General features: G+C 39.2%; 1 long non-coding RNA gene across 1 annotated transcript in view; it reads left to right on the top strand.

Annotated features, from left to right (window-relative positions):
- Window positions 1-4,254: 4,254 nt before the first annotated feature.
- The window catches only part of LOC123333619, a 45,492-nt gene continuing 43,746 nt past the window's right edge, over window positions 4,255-6,000 (top strand). The window contains exon 1 of the long non-coding RNA XR_006551018.1: window positions 4,255-5,433. This is a non-coding gene — a long non-coding RNA (uncharacterized LOC123333619). The remainder of the gene's footprint in view (window positions 5,434-6,000) is intronic.

Raw genomic sequence — 6,000 nt, 5'->3', positions numbered from 1 at the left:
TTTAGTCTCCTAGCAGAATCTCTGATAATGTATATGGGACAAGGTAGCTAGATATAACTTAGGATGGGAAATAAAATATGGAGTTTTCAACATGGAGGTAGGGCTTGAATTTATTTGATTTATGTGCTATTTTGATCCATTTCAGGGCTTTCTGGAAACTAAATCTAAACTCTCTCTACTACTCCAGATGCGCCAAAGAGTAGTGGCCAGTGTTGGAGATAACAGCCTAAGGAAGGTAGACACCTAGTTCTCCTGATAGATCTCCTCCCCGGAGAGACAGCCACATGCTTTACTCCGTTCGGTGAAACCCAGTGGATGTAGAGCAATATGAATGAGGAATGTCTTTTTTTCTACTCCCTGGATCCCTTGTGAAACGATTTGCTCTAGCATCTCACTCTTTACACCAAGGGAAAAGGGAGTAACTGACTTATCAGTAGAATTCAAAAGGATGAAACAGGCTTGCTATACTCAACACTCTCCTTTTTTTCTCCTGGCCACAGCTACAGCCTCCAGTCTTTAAGTCCTACCTGGGAAGGCAGTCCTTGGAGAGAGGACTAAGCAACCACCTTGAATTTTGAGGCTCAGTTAGCAGGGCCCATTTGGCTCTCCCAACAGAGTTACATCCTCTAATATACCTATTGCCAGTAATAAAGGTAGTATGTTTATGCCCATCTGCCCTACTGATCCTTATTCTCAAGTTATTTAGAACCCAAGGGTACTACACGCATGCTGGACCTCTTCAAACACTAGCATTTGATAAAAGTGGCTGCTTGACCTTCCAAGTTATACACTCATTTTGTCTTCTATGGAACATTAATTTCTTTGATGTTAACAGATGCTGTTAGTACAAGGATTGCATAGCTAAATGTATAATTCTAGGTAAAGCAAGATAAAATAGGTATTTTATTCTGCAGGACTTTTGGAAACCTTTAAATAGAAATATGCTATGTGAATCTTAATGAAGATTATTCAGCATATCTCAAATATATAAGTATCTGAACTTTTTTTTTCTATTTCAAAATCATACAGTAATAGTATTCTCTGGAACACAGTTAGGGAAATCCTGAATAATTTCATAAGTTGGGCTAATTGGCAGTTTTCAAAGAAAAAATGAAATAGAAAGAACACTACCTGTGCTGCATACAAAACTAAATTACAGATGAATTTTTAAAAGGAAAAAAATGAAAATATAAACTATAATGATTACAAAATCTCAGAATGGGAAACATTTTCCAAACACTAAAGCAAAGAAAGAGCAATCATAGAATAATTAATTTAATTTAGATAACATTAAAATTTTATGTAAAAACAACAACAAAACACACCATCTGTGGGGGTGGGGGGAAGGAAGTAGCAAGCTGGAAGAAAGCTACTGTTGAGGATACGCGAAAATGGTTCAATATGTAATAACTCTTACAAGTGAACATTCAAAAGATGAGTATCCCAGGAGCAAACGGAGAGAGGGCATGATTTAACAGTTCACAAAAGAAATGCATTCAATATGCAAGAGAAAATATCTGATCTCACTGGTAGTCAGAATTACAAGTAAAAACAATGGTGAGATATCACTTTTTGTACTATATTTGTTAAAAATTTTACTTATTTTTCCCATACTATTTGTTCTAGGGATGTGAATCACTGGTTCTGGGAATCTTTTCTGAGGAAAAACTTGACAATATGTTCCAAAGTCTTTTAAATGCACATAATTTTTGACTCAGCAATTCCACCTCTAGAAATTTATTCAAATGAGATGATCATAGCTGCTTGAAAAGATTTACATTCAAGCACAGCCATTTTATCATAGCTTATAATAACAAAAATGGAAATATCCATTAAGTCTGATCATAAATATAACAAATTCATGAGCTGGAATACTATGCAGTCATTAAAAATCATGCTCTACAAGAATATTTAATGACGTGGGGAGATGATGATGATATACTAAGTGAAAAAGCATGTTTTAAATCCATAAGTGCAACATAATTCCACTTTATTAGAAAATATATAGTGTAAAATAGGCTATACACTAAAATGTAAATAGCACTTACATCTGGGTAGGTGGGGTTATGTAACTTTTTTCGTCTTTATTTTTTATTGAATTTTCCAATTTGTATGCAATTAAAATACATTGCTTTTTTAAATCAGAAAAAATTATTTTCAAAAGGATTATACTAGTAAAGACTGCATTTTGCAAAGAAGGAATCTGTTTGCATACTTTATTAAAGTGTAATTAGTGAAGCTTTAGCCCATTGCATTTTTAAATGATAAGAATATGACTTTACTGCCTTGTGTAGAGCGAAAAACAAGATCGGCGCTTAAATCAATGTTGTGTGTAGTACAGATTCTTTCAAGAGCCCATGGATTGCATGGTCTGAAGGACTGGTCTTTTGGGTGATATATAGACCATGACAGTTACCCATCTTCAGGTTACAAGCATGCAAAACCATAAGTCAAGCTATTTTCTGACGTAAAGAGGTTCTGCAAATTCAGACTTCCCGAGTAATCCGTGAAGTCCAAATTTTACACTCAATTCAACTAGAGAAGCTATCCGCTCCCCTCAGCTGCGTCTAAACCACCCACATTATCTGAACATCTCCACGAGCAGCAGACCTGTTTATTTGCAACATAGGGATAAGGAGTTAGTGGAAACGAAAAGAAAATTGTCCTACATGGAAATCTCATATAACATAACTGAGAGGGCAAGGCCTCTCATTCTTCAGAGAGCCTGAAAAAGATTGTCTCAGATCCAAAATGGAAACACTTACTCTGTTTATCTGGTATTCTCCTATTATGTTCAGTGAGGCCATGCCATTTAAGGCTGTCTCTTGTCTGCCTTTGTCACTTTTCAAGCACATCTGCAGAATTAAATTCCAGGCACTGCCAGGGATGCTTTCAAAAGCTCCGAATCAATTCTTCAATCATTCCACTTTCTTAGCTGTGATTAAAGACATGTGTCCCCTAATTAAGCTAATGAGAAATTGTTAATTGGCACAAAGCCCCCCTCTGTGCACACTTGTTAATGTCACTGTCACTTTGACAGGAGGAAAGATCAGAATCAAGGACAGAGTGTTCTTAAGTGACTTCCACATTGGACTTAAGTACAGGAGCTCTGTTTGGGAAGTGAGGACTACCTGTTCTAGGACTTACAGGAGGGAATAAGGAATGCCATTTTTCTGTGCTTTCTTAGGGAAGTAAAAGGCAGAAATGCAATAGAACAATGGCTGACTTGTTGATTTCTTTTTTCCACTTAATTGAATGATGCTGTTCATTTTCTCATCTGCTTTCCAGGTAACAAGGAATCTATGTGGGCAGGCCACAGCCGAGCAGAAATACATCTCTATGAAGGACTGTTATTAGGGCTGTCTGCCCCAGAATCTTACTCCTGCCTCTCCCTCAAGTGGGAACCAATTACTCTTTTCCAAGTTTCAGGAGAAAGCTGCAAAGAGAAAAAATAAGGACTGGTTAAAACCAACTAGGTCCAAGATGGTGGAAGATTTGACTTCCGGTGTACCTTGAGCCTCATTATACGCTCACTGTAATGCATTAGCATCTAAATTTTGGGGGCTTCAAAATCACTGAGATGGTGACTGCAGCCATGAAATTAAAGGACGCTTACTCCTTGGAAGGAAAGTTATGACCAATCTAGACAGCATATTAAAAAGCAGAGACATTACTTTGCCAACAAAGGTCCATCTAGTCAAGGCTATGGTTTTTCTAGTAGTCATGTATGGATGTGAATTGGACTATAAAGAAAGCTGAGTGCTGAAAAATTGATGCTTTTGAAATGTGGTGCTGGAGAAGCCTCTTGAGAGTTCCTTGGATAGCAAGGAGATCCAACCAGTCCATCCTAAAGGATAGCTAGACTTATTATAAATAAGTCTATAGGACTTACTATAAATCAATCCTAAATATTCATTGGAAAGACTGATGCTGAAGTTGAAACTCCAATACTTTGGCCGCCTGATGCGAAGAGCTGACTCATTTGAAAAGATTCTGATGCTGGAAAAGATTGAAGGCAGGAGGAGAAGGGGACAACAGAGGATAAGATGGTTTGATGGCATCACCAACTCAATGAACATGAGTTTGAATAAACTCTGGGAGTTGGTGATGGACAGGGAGGACTGGCGTGCTGCAGTCCATGGGGTCACAAAGAGTTGGACATGACCGAGCGACTGAACTGAACTGAACTGAACACACAAACCAGTGCCCTGATAGTTGATGATTGCCATGACAACATCTGAAAAACCCCATGCGATGACTGAAAAGGAGAATTGCATCATTTCTGGGTCCAAACCATGACCCTGTTCTTGGATAATTCATGAGTGCTCCTCCCACTCTTTCCAGTTCCCTCCCTTTTCCCTCACCCTCCTTATATTTGGTGTATTCACCTGAATTGGGTTGAGAAGTTGATTTGCAAATTAGGTTCCTGCTTCTTCATCCTTTGACCATTGAATAAAGGTTGCACTGTTCCAGTCTCAGAATTGGTTTTGTTATTGACTGCAGGAACCCAATCAGAAAAAGAACCTCCCTGGCTGAGACAGCGGGTGTCAGCTTGGTCTAGGACACTGGTGGAGGTAGAGTTGACCAACTCGGTAGCAGGACCATGAGGAAGGAATCTTCCTTAGTTATCCAGTTCACTCTTGGCCCATTTGTTTCCTCTTGGAGTCAAATAACATCATTATTGCAAATTATCCTGCTGACACCTTGTGGATGGGAGTGCTGTGCTTTGACAGAGGAAGCAAGTGCTTTGGTAAGATTTTTCTACAGGTTCCGTTTGGGGAAGATCAGAACATTGTACTTGCTTAGCCTGTCTTTAGTGTTCCCTGTGCACCTTTGCACACCAAAAATGAGGAATTCTCAAAATCTTGGAAAAGTTTGAAAATGAAATGGGTCAGGATTCATGGAAGATTCTTAAGAGAGCCTTAAGCAAGACAGGAGAACTGAAAATACATGAGCTTATCTTTTCATTCAGAGCAGCTAGTTCCAGGAAGTGGAACTTGCTATTCTAAGCAAATTTGGTTTTAGAATAGCCCTGGATTGATCCTTTCAGAAAGGGGCAAGCCTGGAGGCTGGTTGTTTAGGTTACTGACAAAACTCTGCAAATGCCCAAGAAAAGCAATGGAAGTTCAGGAGAAGTGGTGGCTGCATCTGAAAGTCCATGACTTGTGAGTCATGCGGGTTAGAGGTGGGGGGCTCTGCTTCATCTATCACGTGTCTGAAGACAGGTCCTCAGTAGTCTTGTAGATCGTACAAGTGGGATGGGATGGAGAGGAGAGGATAAGTGCTTTGCAGTTTGAAGGCCTGCGGGTCACTGTCAGAAGCCTGAGAGGACGTTGCAGTCAACTGGTTCCCTGGTGGGGTTTATGGAGCCGGTCACTCCTCAGACAGCAGTTCCAGTGAGGGATTCAACAAGAAGGGAGAGGCCTGCGTCAGGTGAAAAATAATTTCCCCTTCTCCCTTTTAGGGTCATGGCTAAGAGCTCCCTGCAATAAAAGACAGATAAACAGAAAAACAATGAGCAGATAAATGTCATGTGTTCCTCCTATGTCCATGGGAGATCCCCAGGAAAACTGAGTAACTCCCCGAATTGACCCATGGCAGCATAGTGAACAGGATAAGGTTGTTTTGCAGATATAAGTCATTGCCTTCTCCATGGATAAAAGTCTAGAAGGTTAGAAGCATTCTCTGCTTCTGGTACAGACAGGGAGACATCTTTTTTTGTTGTTTTGTTTTTTTTTTTAATTTTATTTTATTTTTAAACTTTACATAATTGTATCTTTACAGAAGAATTTCCTTTATGAACATGCGTGTCTTACAAAAGAGTAATTTTTAACCATTTTTCAGGTATTTTTCTGTAACTGCAGTTTCTTAAAAATAATCAGTTCAAGATAATTCTACCAAAGAGACATTTTAAGGTAGCAAATTCTGCTCCTCCTTACCTGTTAAGGAGAAAGTGGCTTCCAGAGTCAGAAGTGAGGGGTGTGGGCAAGGTGGTAGTGA

Source organism: Bubalus bubalis, chromosome 5 (assembly GCF_019923935.1).
Source record: "Bubalus bubalis isolate 160015118507 breed Murrah chromosome 5, NDDB_SH_1, whole genome shotgun sequence".
In the NCBI taxonomy this organism is placed as follows: Eukaryota; Metazoa; Chordata; class Mammalia; order Artiodactyla; family Bovidae; genus Bubalus; species Bubalus bubalis.
Note: the sequence above shows the minus strand (reverse complement) of the source record. Positions and strands in the feature narration are given on the sequence as shown.